This window comes from Thunnus maccoyii, chromosome 17 (genome assembly GCF_910596095.1).
Source record: "Thunnus maccoyii chromosome 17, fThuMac1.1, whole genome shotgun sequence".
NCBI classification, from domain to species: Eukaryota; Metazoa; Chordata; class Actinopteri; order Scombriformes; family Scombridae; genus Thunnus; species Thunnus maccoyii.
Genome location: NC_056549.1, coordinates 22,334,779 through 22,356,711, shown reverse-complemented (window position 1 = coordinate 22,356,711; position 21,933 = coordinate 22,334,779). Strand labels below are relative to the sequence as shown.

The 21,933-nt window shown below is 39.7% G+C and overlaps 1 protein-coding gene across 2 annotated transcripts in view; it reads left to right on the top strand.

Moving 5' to 3' along the window:
- The window catches only part of sipa1l1 (signal-induced proliferation-associated 1 like 1), a 97,413-nt gene that overhangs the window by 23,224 nt on the left and 52,256 nt on the right, over positions 1-21,933 (top strand). For both annotated transcript variants that reach the window (XM_042390326.1, XM_042390325.1), the window contains exon 3: positions 7,449-7,517. The gene's annotated coding sequence lies outside the window, so the exon portion shown is untranslated. The remainder of the gene's footprint in view (positions 1-7,448; positions 7,518-21,933) is intronic.

Below are 21,933 nucleotides of genomic sequence, written 5' to 3'. Positions count from 1 at the left end.
AGCCCCGCTGAGTCCATATGGTGACTTGGCTGTGCCGTTGCTACCCCCGCCACTAATGTTATTTATAGTGTGAACGAGAGTAAAGAAAAGAAAGGATTGAGAGAAGAAATAAAATAATAAAAAAAAAAAAGAAAGTAGCAAAGCAGCATGTTTTTGTTGTCAGGCTGTTGTGGGCTGGAGTTTTATGAGCTTTGAGTCTGGGGATGTGGTAGCAGTGATTTATAGCTTTCATTATCAAGGTTTTACCACACTGTATTCTCCCAAAAGGCACCACACAGACCTCCACACACACTCCTGAGATGACTGTGGAGGCATGTACCCAACCAGATCGTGAGACAAAAGGCAATAGTTATTTTTCTGAGGTGAAGCTTCGACCACAAGGATTTAATTCTACACACTCAGAAACACGTACACACACACACGTACACACATGGTACACACAATACAGAAACTGACCTGGCTACCTGAATCTTTGATATTTGTGATTTTACTGAGCTCACATACGTGCAGATAAATAGAGGTACGGAGACAAGAGGGGGAAATGGAGTGAATGGAAAGGTTTTTCCAGTTGAACTTGTGAACTCAAGTTGGGACTCACACTTTTTTTTTTTCTTCTTAAATATCTTTTCTGTCTCACTTTATCTTTTTTTTTCTCTCTTTGGCCTTCAACCCTCTTCTTTTTTTTAAAAAAAAAACAAAAAATCAGATTCATTCCCTTCCTCTGAATAACACTTTCTTTCCTTCCTCTATCTGCCTCACCTTCCTCTCTCTCTCTCTCTGTTTCTCTCTCTCTCCCTGTCTCTTGCTTGTGGACTTCAGCTCGCTCAAGTGTGATTTACATTCGTAGCAGAGGATCTGCTACTTTGGTCATGCTTTTCTTTCTCGCCACATTTTCTCAATTCCCCTCTGCGCACAGATGATTCCCAGGCTTTTTCAGTCACACACAGACTTTCTCATTTTTTTCATTTTTTTCCTACTCCTCCTTCTTCCTCTGTCTTTAATTCTATCTCTTTGGCTTGCTAGCAACTAGTGATACTCTGGTAAAAAAAGGCAACCACATTTCTTCCCTGGCACTTAACTGTCCTCTATAGAAAGAAGAAAATTGCACAAAGTTGCACACTCACATGTAAACAGTTGTAAATGCATCTCTCATGACTAATGCCTTGATGATAGTAAGTCGGAGGCCTTTGTGGCCGTTGGGTGAACTTCTCCTGGCAAGTCAAGAGCTTCACGAATAGCTTGGCCCGTCAAAGGCTCACTGGCCATCATCGCAAGCAAAGGCACATGCCAGGTTTCGCTGAATAGTAGCAGCAGCAGCAGCAGCAGCAGCAGCAGCAGCAGCTAGAAGCAGGCCTAATCCAGGCTCCACTCTGAAGAAGGTTTAACCGACAAATAGATTTGATACAGCAGCTCCGCCAGCCTGCATCCCCTGTTTTCCAAAGGGGTTGAAGAGTGTGAGAGAGAGGAAAACCGAGGCTTATGTCCCCATGACAGGAATGTGAAAAAAAGAGGCAGCTGAGACTTGATAGAGAACTGTGGCCAAGACAATGAAGACAGGTTTAGAACGAGCAGAAAGTGAGGATAGGTGGCAAAGGAACAAAGCTGCTTATGCCGGCTCACGTTGGCTTGGAAATGGCTTTGAAATGGAATCCACAGAGAATTTGATGCACTACGAGTTTCTGGAAGTTGTCTTGAGCTTTTTCATGCACCTTCATGGAGCTTTATATATACCTCTTCACTCCCTCCATGTATCACGGCCTACCCCACTCTCAGTTGACTCACTCATGCGATGTGGGACACTTTTTTAGTGTGGGGTGTGAGGTTGGTAGTTTTATGGCCCATTAAAAAAAGGTGTTGATTTTACTTTAGTGCGTTTTTTTTTTTTCGTCTCGCAGCCTTGGCATTTGTAAAGCATTGCCAGCTGAGGATTAGAACCCAGGCTTAGGTAGAGAGGGTTACATAATAAGTACTTAAAAGGTGCTAATTATTCTCCCAGGTTAAATGCTTCTCAACAAGACAGGAAGTGAGAACCTAATGGCACACGTGACAACACTTGCATTTGTCTCATAAGAAGTGTAAGTAATTGGTTACAATTGCACTTTTTTCTCAAGCATATTTTGTCCCGGTATAATTCATATCAAGTGAATTCTTTGTGAAAGAACACAAAAGCTGATAGTGAGGATCATTAATTCCCACTTGTCCGTATTGAAACAAGCACAGGCTTTCATCAGTCTCCATGATTAGACCAGAAAAGGAAAAAGTGTGTCATTGTGAGGAAGGTTATTTCCATTCTCTAATGTCATCCATCTTTTGTTCCTCAGAGACTCTGACAGCATTCTTTTTGAAAAAGACTGGTACAGTGAAATCATGACACGCCCAAGGCCAGCACAGCAAGCATTGAGTAGGGTCTTAAAATGAGCCAAACATTGTGCCGAATATACGACTTTTAAGTGATTGATGCTAAAATCTCTGCATGTCTGGATAAAGAAAATGGATCTCTGCCATTCAGTTTCTTCAATATTGAGTCTTTTACTATCACTATTGTGTCTTTATTTTTGCCACGTTCATCTCAGAAAGCTCTTTGAATGACATTTGCTTGAATTTATTTTTATTTAACTTTTTACTCACTACTACTGCTTTCTCTTTTTACTAAAAAACAAAACAAAATAAAGACCAAACTTATATATTTGTGACCCGTTTTTAAAGACTTGCGTCTTCAGTAGAAATGACTGGGATTTCCACAGACAGGGCAGAGAAGTTGTAAAGTATTTGATTCATTGGCAATAAGAAAAATATAGAACATTCTTATCCTTTTAAAAACAATTTCATAAAGGATTTGGGATCAAATCTCTTTGAACTCTTTGGTGTCTCCAATGTGGTTCCCAATAAGAATTTGGTTCTCAACTGGGAGGTGTCATGACCATCAGTAGCTGACTAGAGAGAGAAATATCTCCTTAAATCCTCTTCTGCGTTCTTGTGTGCCCTGCCAGACATCTGGACATGGTCTGTTTTATGACCTGCAACTTGAGCTAATGCTCTGCCTGAATCCAGTATACCACAGCATGATTTGTATTGTCAAGCTGTCTCTTAAAAAATCTTGCCAAAGTACACATTCTTCTCAATCACAACCTTTTTTTTTTTTGTCATAGTGGGCATTGATTTATAGCCAAGGCTAATAGCTGGAACATTGTAATGGGGGAAATCAATAGTCAGTCGTTGTAAAGTTTACATTTATGGAGTTTTTTGTGGATTAAATTTTGACTTTGAGAACACCTGACTTTAGCAGACTAATCCTTAAATCAATGGTAATAGGTCTGAAGTTGAGAAGCTAGAATGGCACAAACACAAACTTATGCTGAAAATCACAACTGTTGTGTCAGGAGCCTTCAGACCTCTGCTAAAGAATAAATTAGAGGTTTTTAGTATGTTATCATTTGTGTTATGTGTTAGTTTTAGAGATGGGTAGGTTGCCCTAACACCAGGAGTTGGTGTAAAAGCATCTGGAGAAGCTCGTCGCTTCGGCCTTAGGCACGGGCTATACTGCCAGCCCATACTATAGCTTTACCAGCTCTGACCTGTTTTGCCCTCCTCTTTTTTTTCATCCTTTCCGTTTTTTTCTCTCCGCTCTCCAAAACCCTACACGCCCTTCCCATTTCTGTCATCTCCCATCGTCATCTGTCTGCAACCCCTCTGATTTCTCCCACCTAACTTTCCGCTCTGAGTGCATTCAGTGAATTTCAGACAGAGCTTTTGCCTGGATCATATTAATCCGTTTTCTGATCGGCCTTGTCTGTCAGTGTTGGTCAGAACCGCAGCTCCCTGTACTTCCCCAGACAAGCTTGATGGATTATGCAGTTGCTTTTAAAGCTCTCACTCCATCGCATTCCTAAGATTGAATGGTTACTTACTTACTATTAGGTGTGTTTAAGAAGTCATGTAAAAAACACTGAATTCTTTTTTAGGTTGTCAGGCTAGTATCACACACAATATTTTTTTGGATTTTCTCATGAACTCTAAAACAACCCAGTTAAAACTGGATTATTTGGTTTCATATTTAACTCCCCCGTGTCCCACAGACTGAGGTATGTAATCATTAACTAGTAATATTAACAGAGCATGACTAATGGACAAGTTCCTGTGAGAGTGTGGCCTTGCTAAGCCAGTCAAAGTTAGGCTATGCAGCATCAGTCACCACCAGTGTTTCAGTGGAAACTGGTGGGGTGGAACAGAAGGTCATCCGCACAGTTACTGTATATCTTACTGCTGAAGTTTGAAGGTTGATTTGTTTTCCCAATATGTGGGCCATGAATGCAAAAACTACAGGCTATTTTCTGAGAATCAGGCAGACTCATGTATTATTTGTCCCCAATCAGAAAAACAACAGCAAAGAATGAAACTGTTATGTTAATGGATAAGCAGTGGTAAAAAAAGTATACTGGTGTTGGGAAGCATTTACTAGCCCAAAGTAATATCTACAGATCTTTGATTTCTATTCGCTAGGGAAATATGAGTTGAGACTGTGAGATACAGTATGATAGGATGGAAGACAGATGTTGGCTTTATAGTTGACTCATGCTTGGGTTATGTTTGTCCTTTCATCAACTAAGCAACTGTGGGTAGTGGTAGAAAGAGTGTGTATGTACTGAGCAACTGTTCAAATGTGTTCCAGTTTGCATAGAGTAGGTTTCCCCCCAGATTGGCATGGGTGGACCATTAGCAAGCCTCATTAGGCTTAACGCCAGCATACAGAAACAGACCAGAGATGGGTCCAGGGTCCAGGTCAGCAGTCTGTACTAATAGCCTGTCGTATGGGGAGATGGCATCGGAGCTGACTGGGTTAGGCTTAGAAGATAAAAGTGTGTTTGGAGAAGAAATCAGATTTAGTTTGGTGTTGACAATTGAAATTTGGCAAAAGTTTTTACAAAACTAAGTTAGGAGTGGAAGTAATATTGTTTCTTCTTCTTTGCTTAAAATGGATGTTAATCCCAAATATTGCTCTTTCAGTGGTTAAAAAGTCAGTCATCAGCGATTATTAATCACTAGTTATACATTTTCAGCATGTTTTTGTCTTGTCAGTATCTGTGAAATTACAATCAGTAGATGAAGATGATGATGTTGATTTCATTCTATGTTTATTTACCTTCACTAACCACATCTCTGAATTGTTACCAGATGTTGATTGGAAATGCATGCAGCCATACTACTGCAAACTAGCTGCACCCTTTTTTTTTTTTGAGGAATGAAAGTTTACTATGAATTAAATAGGAAACTCTAGTGTAATGTAATCTCATTCACAAGATTACATGGCATCTTGGAATTCAGATCTTCGTCAGATTGTTCACACAAGAGCTTCGGTGTTCTGCTAATACCTCACAGGAAACAAATTCCTTGCTCGGCTCAGATTACATTTTTTTTTTTTTTTTTTTTTTTTTTTTTAATACATATTATCAATACCACTTAGCTGACTCTCTATTTAAAATGAATTGGTCTTTTTCAAAGCTTGACCAATTAACCTCTCAATCACATCAGGCCACGACCTCGCAGATTGTGTTTGTCAGCCCTGTCAAACCGAGATGCCTCTGGTCTGGGCAAACAAGATAATTACTGGACTGGTGATATCTGGTGGGAATTAGAATATGAATGTTTGTAGTCATGAGTACAAATCACAAATCAAGGCATCTCAAATGAATTCACAGACCACACAGATGGAACTTATTACAAATGTTTCTACAGTCTGCAGAGTTGGCGATTGCTGCTGCCGCAGTTCTCCAGGAAATCCAGCCAGCCTCTCCAGAGAGGAAATGAAATATGTGTGTTGGTGTGTGTTTAAAAACAACTGCCAGATCACTTGTTTGAGATGTGATTTCACTCCACACTCCACGCCTGTTAGCCTTTGTCACCAACTGTACTGGTTAGCATTCAGTTTGAGGCATATTTTGGGATTTTCCTTTGCATCCTTTTCTTTGGTGCCCATTCATACTAGTAGGGTATGAGCATTATAATAAATTCTATTACTGCTCTAATGGATGACATTCATTAGACTGTGGCAATTAAGGCTCATGCCTCATTATAGTCATGATGACTTTTAGAATCTTGTTAGTGTGTTTGATGAACTTCGAACTTGGTTTACAGCAACCATTCTGAGATAATCCAGCACTGATATTTTGATCCCAGAGGCTTTTAGAGTTAATTTAAACAAGCTGAAAGATTTTTGGCTCCTACAAAAGACAGAAACTGTTGATTTTTCATATTGCGGTATATCCCTCTTGAATTTAAACTAATAATAACAACAATAACAGTGGAATAAAATATAAAGAGTCATTAAGTTGCACACACTTTCCTCAGTCACAGTTCAGAATTTACGTCATCAAAGGGAAAGCTACTGACACTTGCTTTTGATGTTCACTCTGTCTCTGTATCTTTTTTTCATCAGCACACTGTTGTAAAACAGGTCATCGCTCTCAGTTGGATTTTGCTCCTTGGATATGAAAATCAAATCAAACTTAAGTCTCTACAGAGGGAAATACCAGTAAGACCAAAACCAGATTCCAGTCTTTCAGTGATGTTGGACACTTCTATCTTAAGGAATATGAGAAGATATACGGTACCTGTTGGGATTATAATGAAAAAACATCTTTTTGTCTGGATAGTTCAACATATACAGTGAGTCTGCAAAGCCATTCTCTATTCATGTTTCTATTTCTTGGTTTGGGAAGGGTCCTATGATTTCCATGTGGCGGAAAACATGGATGGAACTGCGGAATTTGATATTAAAAGTCGAATCAACTGTAAAACGCGCAATATTGTTGAATTTGCCAAAATGTGGATGCAATTTATAAAAGTCAGGGTTTTCCCACCATTATAAGACTTAGGCGCAGCGCCTAAACGTTTTTTTCACAGCGCCTAACCGAATGAACAGAAAAAAAACTATTCTGAGAGTCTCTACCACGTCTTGGTGGTAGAGTCAAGAGTCATTTACAGACATGCTGTTTCTGTCTTCCACTGTATGTGTTGGACATTGACCGAGGGCGAGGTTCAGCTCCCCCCCCACAACAACTACGACAACTAGGCTCATACTGAAAGTGCAATAAAAGCTTCACAGCAACTACATCATCACTTCCATCCCGAGATAAGCTGAGATTAAATCACCAGTGCTTCCGCTTTGATTCATTTTATTATAACAGTACTTTATTTGAACCTGTGTTACCATGTTAACTGCAACTGTGGCATAAAATGGTGTTATAAAACAATAATATCATTTAACGCAACAAAAGTAGTTATCGTGACAAGCCTAGCTGTATCCAATCAGTGCATCCCTCACAATCACTTGATTCATTTGTCCCTGGGCCACCAGGGTGAACTCATCATCCAGTTGCGCTGAATCTAATTCGGCTAACTTCACCATGTACATCATTCTTTATTTGAGAAAGTATCCGCTTCTCTTTCAGATTCACCGGAGAGCTTTCAAGCTGTGTCATCTGCAGTTCATCGGCCTTGACCAGATAGAGTGATCAGCGGTGAGTATCCAGCTTTTTCTGTCGGGTTCGAGGGTCTTCTGTCCATGCACCGGTTCAGACAAGTGTGGGGGATAAATTCATCAGGCAGCGCCGGTACAGCTGTTGTCAAGGTTACTGTTATTCTGCTGCACGTATTCTTTCCTCTAAAGTTCTCGAAGTGAAAATCACTATATTGCAGGAGAGAGAACACCAATTTTAGTCTGTCCTTGTTGCCGCCTTTTGTTGAAAATGTGCTACATCAGGCTACTATCAAGTTTTTAGCGACAGGCTTCCCTTTTCAAATCCTCTTTTGAACAAACGACCAGCATCCATTTTTCTTCTCTAAAATGTTCTCTTTATTTCTCAGCTTTTATTTGTTTAGCTCAAGAATTTTTTCATCCAATCATGATGTTTTCCATGAAGAACTAAATATGCTACATTCCCACACCTCATAGATGAAATTAGTGTCGCTCATTATCGCTGCGATTGTGTTGAAAAAGATTCAACACCACTCAATTCACCGTATATGCATTAGTCCTATCATTCACAGTCAACTTAATGGTTTTTTTCCAAGCACAAAGCACTTGGTACCAAAATTTAAATATACTACATAGACACTAGACAGATGGTGCGTATTGCAACATTTAATGTAGTTCAAATGGCTGTCAAAAATGCAAATGGTTAAAGGTCTGGTTGTCCTATATGATATAATATAATATAATATTGCTTTGGGAATAGTATAGATTGTAAAAATGAGGAGTAATCTGCTGTGAGATAAAAAGTGGTGAGTAGGCGGCTCTTATCTATGAGATGGAAACTGCATGTTTTGTTCCAGTAAATGCTTTGCTTCTCTCTGTGTGTATTTCTTTCTCTCTCTCGCTTCTTTTTCTTTCTCTCTCACCTCCTCCTCCAGCCAGCAATGCTGCTCTCATCCCCTCCCACACACACACACACACACACAAACACACACAGATACAGACACTACTATATTCACACAAGAACGAGGGAGAGAGAGAGAGAGAGGGGGGGGTAGAAAGTCTGGGAATGAGAGATGGTTGCGAGAGCGAGCGAAAAACACACCAGGGAAGAAAGATAGAGATGATAATAGAAAGTGGAAGAAAAGAATATAATGAGATGGAGAGCGATCAAACAGCTAGGAAAAATGTGAAGAAAAAAAAAAGCGTTCTATTAAAAGCCATCAGGGTCCAGAAGTAACACAAGCGGTCAGTAAAATCACCAGATGATTAAGGACCCTTAAAGTCACTCAGTCTGTTTTAATAAAGGAGATTTAATCCCAATCTTCAATATTTGTTTGAGAAAATATATGGCAGCAAACACAGACCAGCATCCTTATCTATAACATATAGACTATACATTGATTTATGTGAGCAACCTCCTTCACCAAACTGCAACACCGACTGTATAATGTCGTGTGATTATACGTGGATGTAAAGGATACACAATGGTTATATCTATATTCAATGCTAAGTCCACATCGGCCTATTATATATTGCCTGAATGGTAATGGACTCTCTTTGAACAGCCTTCCCGTCGCATATTTGCCCTGGTTTTCCGTGTTTTGCTCAGCCCCCTAGCAAACGCTGCACGGCCTTGAAAAAGTGTCAGTAGTTATATTACAGGCTCAGATGTGTTTACATGCTGCGAGACTGTGCTTTAAGGGGTTTGTATCATTATAGATGGTACCCCTAGTAGTGCTTCCTCTGCCAGCTGTGTTTCTGTGAGGGGAGGTTTGAAGGAGGGATGGATGGATGGATGCAAAGAAAAGAGGGTGATGGGATAGTTGACTTAATGGACTGACTACTCACTTGCTCTCTGTATCCATCTCCCTCTTTCCCACTTTCAGTCTCGGCATCTCATCTCCTCCCACATGCTCTCACTTTGAGTGAGGAATCAATCCTTCTCACTTCCATTATCTCTCCCTATCTATCTCCGTCCCCTCTCCCTGCCACTTCATTCTGGCCGTTCCGTGCCAATCGAATACTCTCGCTGTGGGCACAAATGAGCGTGTGTCTCTCCAGTCCCGCAGCAATCATACCACGTCCTCATTAGATCTATTCCAGCGTACCGCCTTATCCCGCTTCAACCCTTTCCCTGTGTAATTGGGCAGAAATCTCAGCCTACCTATCAGCAGGAGCTCCAGTACAAATGCCGCAATTTACTCCTTACTGCTATAAGGGCGGTAAGCAATGTGTAGGTTTTGACAATGGCCTTAGGGTAACTATGGGTCAGTGCTGTCCAGTTCCAGTTTCAGTAAATGGGTGTATCTGAGTGAGTCAGATATTATTCAAACCACCATCTTTTTCTACCTTTTGGAAAACGGCTGCAGTCCAGACAGAAAAAGACAGCCTTGGGAAATAAAATGTACTGTGTTTCCTTCCAGGCTTTCTAGGTCAAATTAGACATTTTTTTATGGTGAATATTGTCATGTTTTTAACCTCATGACTAATGTTGAAGATATGACAGGGTTGCTTATTTGTGTTGGCCCTGCAGATGATCTGTGCAGAGTACTCTCCAGAATGTTTTGAAAATGTTTTGGATAAATAGACTAAAGTAATACAATCAATAAAACCTTGCAGGCTACCTTCTAAAAAACCAGTCATTTCACTGTGCATGGTTGATTCAAGCAATCATTGTGAAAGCATCTATTCTGTCCAAGTATTGAGTCTAAAAAAAAAACTATAAATGTGATTTATATCTCCCAAAGGACCCTCAACAGACATTTTTTAGGGATCACATTTGTGCAATATCCATGTTACATTCATTCATACAATACATAACTCTCTCAGAAATAAACAAGTGTCGAGCATGAGAGAAGACAAAACGAAGGAAACATGGAAGCAAAACTTCTTCATCTCTTTAGTTTTGGCTTCATGTCGCACTATTTTTAGAGCTTGTATTTCTACAAGATTAGTGGGTTGTGTGGCACTAAAAACTGCCAAGCATATAAACACAGTCTTTACATTTATGGAAATTATGCGTGATCCTCAGAAAAAAAAAAAAAAAAAAAAAAGTAGTTTATTTATATAGCATCATTATATAGTAAATGTTACAAAGTGCTTCGCAATAAAAGACAGAAGCTGTAAACATAAAAATACAGACACAATAAAAACACATTCATAAAAGCCAGTGGTGGGTGGTGTCAAAGACTAAACACAGTGTGGGAAACCTACAGTGTTTGCTCTGTGGAACCATTTTCAAAGCTAAAAAAGTTCCCCCTTGAAGTAAAGCATATATGTTGCGGATTGTGATTCATGAGATTTCTAAACACATTGAGGAGGAGGCAAAAATATATGTAATATTAACATGTGACTGGGTACAGTAACAATGTAGAAATGTTGGCAATAATTGGAAGGGACATCCCGAAACCTTGATCAAAGAGTTTTTTTTTGGAGACTCTGTACTTGCTTGTCTCTGAGTTGCAGGAATATTATATTCTAATAGTGGCAGCTGGAGGTAGTCCTAGTTGAAACAGATCATGTGTTGATAAAAACACTAGAGTAGTGTTAACACACCCTAACACTCAAGCAGATAATCTGTTGTTTATTGAGCTGTTGCAGAAGCAGTTTGTAAGTGTTTTTATTTCTTGAAAGTCAGTCTCACCCAGACCTCAGTCTTGAGTATGAATGGCTCACCCATTCCATATCCGACCTGTCACTTCCTCAGGGGAAAGCAGGAAGAGGAAGTGGCTGAGATGTGTTTCCCGTTGGAATGTGAGACAGCTTCCTTGGCCGCAGTTAAAGGCTGGCACAGCCCTGAGTCGGAAAGCCACAGGAAGGAACAGGGCTTCCTCACTTGACTGCACATTACGGCCGCCTGCATTAAACTTTTACTTTATCCACACCTTTTATACAAGGTATATGCAACTAGTTTTATACTGAGGCCATTAGTCTAGTCTCTCACAAAGCTATTCCTTCTTCACACCTTTGCTCCTTTTTCCTTTTATGAACATATCCATTTGCTGTCATATCTTGTTTATATTATCAAAAGGTGTTTTTAGACTCTCATTGTGATCATCATCATCATCCTCCGACATGTTCAAGACAAAGGCCTTGACTTGGGCTTTCTCACAGCATGATGTATAGTAGGGGTGCTTCTATCATTCCACATAGAACTGATGGTGACCAATTTCATGTTATTATGATCTGCTGATCCAGTAGCCAAACAGTCCCCATTCATAATCATTTTTCATAAATGTTCTCCATAACAGACCCTTGGGAAGACACAACTTTGCTGTTTGGGAAACAGTGTTATTTTTATTGTTAGACTTGTTAGACATCAAAATTTCAGTTATTGAATGGACATTGCAGCTGATCACACTGATCTGATACATCATAACATAACTGAGTTGACAGATAAATTACAGATTAAACTCAAGCGTATCACTCCCAAATTTTATATTATATATTCTGATTCACCATCTAGTTAAAAATAGTGCATCTGTGGTAATTGTAGGTCTGGTCAACAAAACAACCATAAACAACTTTCTTCATTTATTAGAGAGACTTTTGTTTTCATGATCTGTTATTTCCCCAATGAACTTTTATTATGGATAAAAAAACACATTTCAAGCATTATTTATTGTCGTTTTCATTCAGTCACATGTGAGGCTGAGGTTTGATGTGAGTTACATAATTTCCATTTTCCTTGAAACATTTAGTCTAATAGATAACTTCAAGTATTCAAAAGACACCCTTAACATATTCTGGGTTATTAAATAATGAATTCAAAATCGGAATATCAATTAATATAGACACAAGTAATTAATAAATAATATAAATACATTCTGCCAGTAGAGATGGTTCACATGCTTCTGAGAAGGACACAGTATAAATAGAGAATGTGGGTTTTATTCATGTGCAGGTGTTTGTCAAACGGTTAACAGGCTACAGAGAGAGAACACTGCTGCTCTGGCAGTGATCACCTTTTTTAGTATTAGCACAGTGCACATGTGTGCAGACCCAAATTCCATTAAACGTCGCAAGAGCTGTTAAAGCCGACTGACAGCTGATCCATCTGTGATCAGCTGCTGCCATCATCAGAAATGGACTTTGCTTCATGCGATGCTCCAGAGGAAAGGACGCCTCATTTCTCTAAAAACACATTTACTCCTTTCCTCTCTGCTTGCAACATTTCCTTGCATCTTCATTGGGAAGGACTAAGATGCAAAGAAGAGACGCAAGTGAGGGAAATATAGGTGCAATTTAAGGGAATTGAGATGTACACTATGTTAGGTAATAGTGAGGATATTGTTTAAAGAAATTTAAAATGGGAATACAGAATGGAGAAAATCACTTTCGGAACCAGCGGTCCCTCCTACTTTGCAGCTTGATTACCACTAAGCCTTATGACTGTACCAGCTACTAACAGGTCACAACATATACTGAATGTCAAGATAACAAATGACAACCTGCAGCTGTGACACGCATTGAAAATGATTTACAATATGTTACACTTGATCTTTTTGTCATTTTGAGAAACAATTACCAACATATGCTTATGTAGATTTCTTTTCAGAAAATGTGCATTTCTTTTAGTTTTACATAGCTGTTGTATGTTAGAAGGTTGTGTTTGTAATTTTGTGTAGAATTCCTCTGTGGCTTTATTCATAATTCCCTTATTTGTCATTCATCAAGACATCATTTCTCACCTACTGTCCACGTGTCTGTCTGTCTGTTTATCCCGCTGTTCCGGCTCCTTCTTACATAGGCATACACACATACACAAGTACATGGAAGAGTGAGCTGCTTTCATTTCTCAGTCCTACTCACTCCTCTCCTTACTGCAGTGCTGTTCCAACTCACTGTTGCCCACGCAGAGCTGCACCATTTTGGAAATCTGCAGCTCTTTTCTGATGGATGTAATCCATGGCTTATTTTCTGTGGCTAAAGAAGTCACCTGTGCTGTGAATCAATGAATAGCAGGACATCATTTTTTCACTGTCAAATTGTTTTTTCAATTATCTCAAAATGTACTGTACATCGTGTTGCCAGTAAAAATTGAACCTTGAATTACAGAGTTGAAACAGAGCTAGTGAGACCATGTTAAGATGTACTTCCATCTAAGAACATATAATTATCATCTACATTTCTGTTTCTGTCCCTGCCTTTCTTCTTCCATCTCTGGACTTTATGTACCAGTATTTTGCAATGCATCAAATTGTTTTTCTTGTTTAACAGCAACCCAGATTTGCTTTGGATATATGCATTTTAGGTTTGTTTACATGCATTTGTTAATTTTTGCATAGAATAATCCTTGCATTAAAGGGAGACCTATTATGCTCATTTCCAGCTCTACATTTTTATTCTGGAACTCCATTAGAGTAGCTTTGCATGATTCACAGTTCAAAAAAGTCCTTATTTATCTTATACTGACCCTTTATTTAGCCCCTCAGTTCAGCCTCTGTCTCTAACAGGCAGTTTTAGCTCTTGTCTCTTTTAGGCCCCCCTCGTGATGAGCCCACTCTATCTAATTGGCCAGATTTCTGGAAGCCTGCTGAGGCGTAGCCGTATCAGTCGTGTTAAGTTACCACTGATGCAAACCCAACAATTCTTGCTTTACTGCTTTGAATAAAAAGCTTTTAAATGACAAAATAACAGGAGACTTTTATTGTGAAGAATTTACAGGAAATTAAACGTGTTCCTCACGAATTAGCAGAGCTTCGTTAGCGATGCTAAAAACCGGTTGACACAACAACATATGGAGATATATATTTACTTTTTCTGGCAGATCAGTCAGAAATAATGCAGGGAGGAAGTATAAGCAGAAACAGCCACAATGATGATGATGTCTGATGAAGAGCTGCATACGACCAGCACACCTCCAACTGGTAAACTACTTTGCTCTGCTGTGTGATAGAAAAACACTCACAGCATGCCAGCTCAACTTGAGTCATGGCTTGGTGTGACTACCCCCAAAACGATGGAAAAATGCCATGATGTTAGTGGAGCGGAGCAGTGAACTGGCGCGCTGTGTGTGGAGCATATGACCATATAAAGAAATCCGTCACGAGTTGACGTCAGCTCGGGCTGAAAGTAGAAAAAAAGTTTGAGGAGTGTGAAGCCTGTGCTCTTTGCTCACAGGGATTACTTCTACATACGTTTACTACAGTATTTGACACTTTAATATGAACATCTGACATTATATATATGACTGAAAATAAGGAAAAACATAATCCGTCCTCTTTAAATCAGATTTGTAGAGATGCGCTGATCCACTTTTTTTCAGTGCCGATCAGATTCTGATACCTGAGTTTGGCTATCTAACGAAACGGATACCAGACCTCTTTTTTCCTGAATGTTATTATTATTATTACTGTATTACTGTATCATTGTTATTATTATTGTTGTTATTGTTGGTATTATGTGTAAGGTTACATGATGCTGCAGTAAACCACACAGGAGTGTGTGGAGTGTGACTTTACTTTTCCGATACTTTCCATTGGGGAGTTGTGCTAACCCAAAACAGCATGCAGACAGAAACTGGGCTTAAAAACAAATTAGTTTATTATTTAGCTAAAACACAAGTTAAGAACAGATTTAAAACACAGGTTAAAAGTCAAAGTCTCTTAGAAGAAATAAAACATCACTAAAGAAAAATAAAATGCATCAGTTGCAAAAGGATCCAGTTTCCAATTTAGCTAAGAGCAGTTCTGTTTTAGCTTTGGTTGCAGCATGCGGGTGGTCTCTAGTCCCTGACCGCCTCGTAGCGTCTCCAACTGGCAAATACGGAGGGTGAAAACAAATCAACAGACTTATCTGTCTCGGTTTCCTACTGCATCAAGAGTTCATATGATGTAAGGTGGAATAGTCCAGCTATATTAACTAATAGGGATGAGCCAAAATAATAGCGCACCTTCACCACTTTTCAGCTTTTCCACAAAATGTGTCCCTCTTTCCTGCAGCGGCCTGCGGGTGCAGCGTGCCGTGTTTGCTGAGCTCCGTCTCCTTCCCTCTGCCTCACTTGCAGCTTCTGTGGGGTGTCGGCTATTCTCCGAGCTTTTACACTCTCCTTATTCGCGACCAGGCCATAGGCTGGCATCTTCTCTTCGTTCTTAGATATCTATAGATGCTCGTGAGCTCTGCTTCTCTCCCAGCTGGCCAAAACAACAGACTATGGAATCTGGATCTGTACGTGGGTCGGTAAACATCAGTCCGAAAGCCGATGAGTGAATGACGTCAGTATTGGCACCTGATACTGATATTGGATTGGATCAGCCCCAACTCTAATGATTTGAATATGACAAAGCCCATGTCTCTTACCAGGTTTCATTAGTCTTTGGCTTTGCTGACAGGGTCTTAGATTGGTTTCCATTTACATTTTTTTTGCTGTCCCTCTCAATCCTGTTTGTTTCTCCCTCTTGCTTTCTTCCATTTTTTTCCCCTTCTTAAACGCCCCACTCTTTAATACATTTAATTTCCCATCTTTCTCTACATATCTCCTCTCCATCCTCTTTCTCAACACCCTCTCCTCTCTCTCTTGCTTTATCTCTCCACAGTACATCAGCCCCCAGCCACCATGTTAATTACACCATAGTTCTTTTTCTCTATTATTCACCACTCTGCTATTTCTGTCACCCTCACTGCTGTGCCTGCTTTTGCTGCGTTGCCAGCATTTTGCTAGGGTCTGCAGTGGCTGTTGAAATGAGGGTGGGGGCGTGTACTGGTGCCCAATTCAACAACAAATGGCTGTTTAGCGTCATCTGATTGGCACAGATTAGAGGGCTCTTTCTTGGTGGTGGTGCGGAGGTGGCTCTTGGAGAGGACCAGGCAGCTTCATTGCTGCTGTCATAGCACAGCTGACTGAAGCACTTGCCTAGAATGTGTTTTACCATTCTAATGAGATTTTGTATGTAACTGCATGGATGAAGACACCAAAAACGGGTTAGTGACTGCTCACATAAAGCCAAGTTTCACCTGATTAATTGTTTTATTTTTAACATTGCCACCTCTCTGCTGAGGTCGAACCTGCCTACAAACAGATCAAACAGCTCGACCAGTGGGGTGGGAAAAGTAATCACTTCTTGAATGCATTACAAATCTCTCTTGAATAGATTAGCATTGATGCACAAAACTTCTTAATCGAAATTCAGAAACTTCCCCAACGCTATTAAATGTTGACTGCTATGCTAATAGCCAACCACTTGCCTCTGCCTGGCTGGCTTCTTTTCTATACCTTAGTGAAGGCACATTTTGTGGAAGAGGGGATAATGACTGAACTTGTTGAACATGATTTTAATCAGCGCCTTGACCTTGTTTAGTTTAACAAAGTTAAATTAACCAGTCCTGACAAGTATGCTACGTGTTTTGTCAAAAACACATGGCTTTAATGAATTGTAACTTTGTGTATTTCAATATCTGATCCAGTGCTTTTTACTAATATTGTACCCATACCAATAGTATTGAATTAGTGCTGTACAGCTACTGCCATATCCCTCTGAGGCTGTAAAACCTGAACAGTATCCTTAAAACATGATCCCTGCAGCTTGGTTTGTTTCACTTGATAATTTTTAGGCACTAAAAGGGGTATAATAGATGGTCTGGAACCTATCAGATTAGACCTTCGTTCAGTCTGTGTGTGTGTCTGAGTGTATGTTTATGTTCTCCACTGATAACTTATTTAAAATTATTATCTTATGGAGACACCCAAGAATGAACAACGTGCAACAGCATGCGTTTTGCAGTAAATGTCAACAAGTGCCATCCTTTGTTAACCTTGTAATGCAATGACTCTTAGCAAAGTACTTTTCTCAAATTAGCCCTTTTGCTACAACTTCTGTGTCTGGCTTGGGTTATATTTAGGTAATTCAGTTTAAGCTACTGTATTGTGCTACACTTGCTGATTGTTAACAGTAGTGATTTGTATTGAAGATTAAAGACAAGAGGTGTATATGTACCAAGAGTAATGTTGGGCACCATAGCTTAACAGACAGAAAACAAGAGCACCACACACAGATACTCGGAACTTTAACTAAAATTATAATATCCCTCCATTTCCCTCCATTTTTTAAAAAAAAAAATGACTGGTAATGCAAAACTCACATCTGAGTCAAAATCTTTCATTTGTAGTAACCCTGTTGGGGCAGTTGGTGTATTACATCAAGGATGGCTTAGTTTATGCAACAGGTTTTATGTCCACTGGATTTACAGTTCTGGAATTGAATTTATGTAGTGCCCTATCTGTCCATTTAGCAGCCACCTGTCGGCCTCATGGATGGTTGTACAGCCTGAACCAAGCCTGGATATTACTTAACGGGGTTCCCTCAATAGATTGACATGGAACAGAAAATGTGCATGGTGCAATATCCCACCATCATAACTGTACAAACTGAACCTGTATGTGTTGCATAAGCCATTTAAAATCCATTCTACAGAGGCCAAAACAATTCAATATCAACTAGATCCAAGAGGACCTTACAGTTGGACATGTTTGTTCTACTCCTGCCCAGTAAAATACAGTGTGCCCAAATGAAGTCAGCACAATTATAGAGTTGTTTTTCTGCAGTTAGTTGGAAAGAACATTTTGATTCAACTCACGACAGGTGAAGCCATGCTCACCTGTTGTTCATGCGAATTTGTTGTTGGCTAAATATTAAAAGTGACATCTCAAGCGGAATAACAGAGTGATCTTACAGTGAGAGGGGCAGTTATAGTTTGAGTTGTGAGGTAACATAGTTACATCACTATTATCAGCCTATACTGTAAATAGCAGACCAGCCTGCAGGGAAAATCACTTTACCTATCCACCAACCAACCAACCCCCACCCTCCCAAAATCCTCTCTGCTCACCATAAATAATAATAGATCAGGCTGTCACGAGGGCAATTGACTGTATGGACCTGATTCATCAGACCTCAAACGACCCAAATACCGCTGTCTTGTGTGAGTGTTTAAAAGCCACAGTGATAGTGAAGATCAGAGTAGTATAGCTTTTGGCTGGATATGGATCAGCAGTGCTTTAAAGTTTAGTTCAATACAGAGGCACTGCCAAAATAACAGATACTTTTTTCAGTATTATACAAACCAGTAGAGGTGCAATGGATCACTCAACTCATTGTTTGGATCGTATCACAGTTTTGAGTCACGGATTGGATCATTTCTCAGATCAGCTTGGAATGCTGTGTTCTCAACAAAAGCAACAAAAGAAATTAAATTAAAATAAATAATATCAAAGTTTTTGCACTGTACAAAAAACTAGAAAAAAGTCCTGATTGGCTACTTATTCTTACAGCCTTGGAATGCTGGGCACATTTCAACACTCTACAAAAAACCTTGTATTCAAGTCCTAATTGGCTGGATCAATCGAAAGATAAAGTGATCACTGTAAGGCCTAAAGGAAAAATTGTCACTTGGTGCATTCAATTTGCTTATAATTGTGTCCTCTCCTTCATGAGCACTGGAGTCAAAAAAGACTGGGTAGGTGAAAGCAAGCAAAGTAGTATTGTTACCATGTTGCATTAAACTATATAGTCTCTTTTCAGAACAGTGCTCATGAAGGAGATACGGACATAAGCAAATAAAATGGGGCCCTTACTTTTTGCAGCACAGACTGCATGTTGGATCACTACACGCCATTCTCCTGGGTCGTTTAAAGAAAAATTCCAGGGCTTTCTGGTAGTCCATCTCAGCCACGGGGGGTCTGTTTATTTTGACTCGCATACAGGCTGTCAGGCTTTTCCCCTGCAGCCTGTTTCTGAGGTCTGTCTTGATCTACTGAAGAATTCAATTCAATTCAATTTTATTTATATAGCGCCAAATCACAACAAAAGTCATCTCAGAGCACTTTCCACATAGAGCAGGTCTAGACCGTACTCTTTAATTTACAGAGACCCAACAATTCCTCTGTGAGCGAGCACAATATGAATAATGAATGAATTATGAGTCATTACATAAGTACAGCTATTGCCAATTAGAATTGACCAACAAAAATGCAACTTGGCAGAGCACATACCTACATAAACTGCTAACACGCTAACAGACAGGGGAAAATATAATAATCTGAGAATGGTTTATCCTGTTCATGGTGGAGAAGTCTCTCAACTGCCAGTACAGCTGCCAGGTTCCTCTGAAGAGTTGAAATAGCTGTGTCCTGGGACAGCCATCTTTTGTCCTTAACCTCCTAATAAGCCAAGAACACATTGGGAGATTTATAAGTCTAAGACAGTGGAGTGGAAGATTATATCTAAAGAAGGCATGTAAACATACTTGCAAATGACACTTCAGACCCATTAGATGCTGGTTTGGACGTTCTTCAAAATTCCTGTTAGCAACACACTGTCTGTCCTTGACTTGTAACTACAGCAGTTGGTTTATTTTGTCTTCAATGAGACATTAAGTTTTGCAATTAATCTGCGGTTCACATGCGTGCCAAACTGTGGGGGGGCAATCGGTACAGATCACGGATCGACTATGTTCTATTACACCACTACAAACCAGTAAAACTACAAAACTCCTCTCATCAACAAAAGTTGAGCATAGTAGACGTTCCTGTTATTGTGTCTAAACACTGTATATATTTTGAATCAATACTGTATAAACAGGTATTGTATTATAGAACAATTGCATGTATATTCCACATTCTCACTTTATAAATGTATTTGTTTTAATATGATAAAGAGACGTAGATGAATCTCATTGCACAGTGGAGGTAAAGAGGAGGGGAACTGGGTGTTGGACACCTGAAACACAGTGAGAGGAAGGCATGGAGGTTTGTGTTATGTGTGTGTAAAAGAGAGACGGACCTGAAGACACAGTGAGGGTGAGACAGGTATTGTTGTTTTTCTATGGAAATGGTTTGTGGCTTTGACTAAACTGCACTGCTGAGCAGGAGAAGCAGTCATACATTTGATGTTGTGGTAAACCCTGCTTCCTGTGCGTGTTCTCAATGTACTAGTTGACCCGTCTTTTCAACTGTTTGCTGTGGTAACAGTACAAACATATATACACACACACACACACACACACACACACACACACACACATACGCTTGCACACAGGGGATGCAGGCAAGGCCATAGCTATTTGTGTCATTGTTGCACACTGTGGCCTTGAAACACTAAGTGGCTCTTACCTTTACTTATCTTCCCTCTTTCTTTTGCTCCATTTTCTATCATCCCTATCTCTTCTTTTCCCCATAGACAGGCATCATCATGGCTGTTAATATTAAGGGATGGCATAACGGCAGTTTGGACAGTGTGTTAACATTAGTGGTGTAACCGCACACAAAATTCATGGTTCGGTATGTACCTTGATTTTGGGGTCACGGTTCAGTTCGAGTTTGGTACAACAGAAAAAAAGAAAGGTAGAAAATTGAAACTAGGGGTAGGCAATATGGCAAAAATATCATATCATGATTTTTTTCAGGCAGGATAACGATCTACGATCTTATCATGATTCTTCTTCATGTTGGTTTTTAAGATTATTTTGCAAGTTACTGAACAGTCATCAAGATTCAAAAAAACTTTGTCTATCACATGATGAAATTTGTCTTGCGTTAGCGGCTCACAAACAACATAAAAACATAGACTCATGAAAGACTCACATCAAATTACATTAAAACACAAACAATTCCATATATAAATAAGAGCAGGTGTACAAAGCTGCATTAAAAAGTAATGAAAGTCTATTTGGCCTCGTTTAAAATGGAAATTGCGGTGTGAAACCAAACTAACAGTGTAACCAAACTAATTTCACAGCTGAAAAGCAAACAGTTGATGTTGTGTAGAAGCATTAGTGTGTCATTTCGGATAACAGCAGGATGTGCACCATTTATTAAAAAAAAGAAAAAGGAAAAAAAACGGCACCAGCACAGTACACCAGAGCTGACATCACCATAGCTTGCAGCATGATAGAAACAAGTGCTACCAGTTATCAGGCAAGCTAACCGGTAAACGGTGGTGTTCACCTGTAGCCCAACTGTCAGTTTAACATGATGTGCAGCAAGTGAGCTTCCTAGCAGGACATGAAAACTGCTGCAGATTTCACCAGCAGATCGAAGACGTGGTATGAGGTGCTCTGTCACCCGTTAGTCTCCAGCTAGTAGACTTTGCTCTGTCACAGAGCTGAACTGATACAATGTGCACTGTAGCACGATACTAACGATTTCTCTATTAAGGCAGATTGTGGAGACATTTTAATCATTCACAATTTAATATTGTCATATCACACACCATAACTGAAAAAGTTTCGTTTTGATTCAGTGGAAAAGGAAAACAACCTTTCTGTTTTGTGCAAGGAGTCAGGACGCCTGCTGACAGCTGTTTTATGCTGATTTATGGTCACTCAGAACTGGTTCTTACGATGTGCTGTCCGACCATATTGGAAATCAAATGTGTTTATAGTTGTTCTGAACGGCTTAAACTATTTTGACAGCAACTGTTTGGGTCACGGAGCATACCGAACCGAGGAAAAGATATCACCGC